Raw genomic sequence first — 2,886 nt, 5'->3', positions numbered from 1 at the left:
CCGGATTTACCAAACAGGGTAAGGGACGGTCCTGTTGTACCAGACAGGGTAAGTGACACTCCGGATATATCAAACAGGGTAAGGGACGCTCCGGATGCATCAGACAGGGTAAGGGACGCTTCGGATGTATCGGATAAGGTAAGAGACACTCCGGATGTAACAGACAGGGTAATGTACGCTCCCGATGTACCAGACATTGTAAGGGAAGCTCCGGTTGTATCAGATAGGGAAAGGGATGCACCGGATGTACCAGACAGGGTAAGGGATACTCCGGATGTACTAAACAGGGTAAGGGATGCTCAAGAGGTTCTGGAGCGTGTAAGGGATGCTCAGGGCCAATCAGACAGAGTAAGGGACGCTCAAGAGGTATCAGAGAGTCTGATGGATGCAGATTTATTACTTTCTACAGCTCACATTTTCTAATTATCAATAAAAGCAAAAGTTGAATCCTAATGTAACAGATGGTCTGCCGTGTCCCACGTGGGGGCAATGAGAAGGTAGAATGGGGCCGGAGTGAACATTTACAGTGCTCAGAAATACATTTATAACTGGCATAAATTCCCCCACTCAATACATTTATAAATAATACAGATACATCTAAACATATTTGTAGCGATCAGAGGTGCAAAAGCATTTACAACTAATACAATAGCAACTCACCAATACATTTGTATCTAATATGGACACACACAAATATACTTACAACCATCACTACTGATTGTTTGCTAAAAAAAATACTTTAATTGTTTGTCTTTAAAGCCACAATATTTACATGGTAGTTTGCACTGACCTTCCTCCAAAGCCGCTGGAGACTGATGGAGAATGATTTGGGTTCTAAACGATAATTTCTTAGGCGGATTCGAGCAACTTTTGAGCGCAAGTCCAATATTAGAAGTCGACATTAAAAATGGCCTCACGCGGAACCATTCGCAAATGTCAATCTACAATTCCCAAAGCGAGATTCATACCCCTAGACTAAAGAGTCACTCTGTCTGGAATACAGGCCCAGTCAACTGGTTATCAAACGGAAAATCAAATGGATTTGTCATGTATTGTCCATTGCATTTTGTCTGAAAAGTGGGCCCGCAGTTCCATTCTGGTTCCAAGCCCTCTTTTTGCTGTCGATTACTTGCCCGGAATGTGCTTGGAGAAGTGTTGGAATCGAGGCACAGCCCTTCCCACTGTCGCTTCCTCTAAATCTCCGTCCAGGATTTTCACCAGTGCAAGGTCCATCAGCTTGAGCTACTGTTTAATTTGTTCTCGGCATTAACTGTGCTGATCCTTTAACTTGTTCCACTACACGGCATCTCCAAATTTGTCGATTGCACCTCGAGGGCACTTTTCATAGGTAAACCTGCAACATCTGCCAGAGAAAGATTCAATTTCAGCGTTTCCAACAACGAGTCGACCTATATCAACCTCGACATCCTCACCTACACGCTGCAGATGCAAATCTCTGCGCTCCTCTGCTTCAGTGACATTTTGTTTCGCAGCGATGGGCAGTTTACACTCTCTGAGGCTGCAATCGCTGTTTTCCGCCGGCAGTAGGCGCTTGGAGACAGCGGGGCCGGACAGGCAGCCTGAAGTTCGCTGCTGTCGCGGCCTCACTCACTCCGGGAGCTGGGTAACAGCAAACAAACTCATGGGTTTGTTGCCGGGTCTGAAATGCAGCTCCGAACTGTTGCTATTGACCGAGGCAGCGCTGCAGGATCCTGTAAAGTTATCTCACACTGTCGGTATTTCTGTACAGTTTGAGTGTGCACAGAGCTGTATAGAGAAAAGGAGAATACCGCACGGCTATTAATGCATTTTATTGATCTCTACCTACAAGAGATGATCGAATTAGGGACCTGTTGTACTTTAGACGGAAGTGATAACCGCAACACTTCAGAAACTGCTGTTCCTTAAATAATTAGAGAAGCAGCTCAGAACAGCAATTGTCGTCTGCAAATACTCTTACCCTGCGATACGGGTTCCATTGCATGTCAAGGAGTGAACTTTAAGAAAACTGTTTATACTATTAAGTAAAACTCATTAGACTGTGTCAAAAGTTTGTTGTAATCGTCATTAATCACCGGGTAACTCACATGGTTACCGAATCATGGACAAAAGTTTAAAACGTTTCTTGCGTTTTGCATGTGATGAATTTTCATCGGTTCTCATTTTGCAGACCGCATTATAGGAGTTGGGTAAAAATGTTCAGTGTTTATGGCACCAGGATCTGGTGCAGCCGTTGGTAAATTCACCAGCTCGCTAACACATGAGAAATCACCTGCTTCACTCTTTCATATAAACCCAGCCAATGCACCTCAATTAAACAACATTGCGCCCCCGCACGATTAGACAACCTGAAATGTGCAAGTAAATGAGCACGGATAACTAATGCGCATCAAGCGCAGCTCTAGTGGCGCAATTGGTTAGCGCGTGGTACTTATATAACAGTATAACTTCGGGGAAATGCCGAGGTTGTGAGTTCGAACCTCACCTAGAGCAGCCAATGTTTTTGCTCTTAGTTTCCTGAGGCCCACCGTGTTGCAATAACGGATGGGAGCTTCAAAAGGAGCCCTTCAGTGTTACGTATTGACAGGAGGGAAGGTGGGGCCAGCGCAGGGAAACCCAATGCAACTTCGAGCCCAAGATCGGCGGCTGGTTGGTCTAGAGATCTGATTCTCGCTCAAGGGATTTCGCTACTTAAAAAGGCGAGAGGTCCAGGGATCTCTACCTACAAGAGATGATTGAATTCGGGGCCTGTTGAACTTTAGACGGAAGTGATAACCGCTACACTTCGGAAACTGCTGCTCTTTAAATAATTAGAGGAGCAGCTCAGAACAGCAATTGTCAGCTACAAATACTCTTACCCTGCGATAGGGTTCCATTGCATGTCAA

The 2,886-nt window shown here is 45.1% G+C and overlaps 1 non-coding gene across 1 annotated transcript; it reads left to right on the top strand.

Annotated features, from left to right (window-relative positions):
* The first annotated feature begins 2,398 nt into the window (after nt 1-2,398).
* Nucleotides 2,399-2,493, top strand: trnai-uau (transfer RNA isoleucine (anticodon UAU)). Its single transcript has 2 exons — nt 2,399-2,436; nt 2,458-2,493. It is a non-coding gene; the product is annotated as a tRNA-Ile (tRNA).
* Nucleotides 2,494-2,886: the final 393 nt, after the last annotated feature.

This window comes from Somniosus microcephalus, chromosome 4 (genome assembly GCF_052327205.1).
Source record: "Somniosus microcephalus isolate GS21.2 chromosome 4, FLI_Smic_1.0, whole genome shotgun sequence".
Classification (NCBI taxonomy): domain Eukaryota; kingdom Metazoa; phylum Chordata; class Chondrichthyes; order Squaliformes; family Somniosidae; genus Somniosus; species Somniosus microcephalus.
The sequence above is the reverse complement of the archived record's forward strand: the minus strand, read 5'-3'. Positions and strand labels throughout refer to the sequence as shown.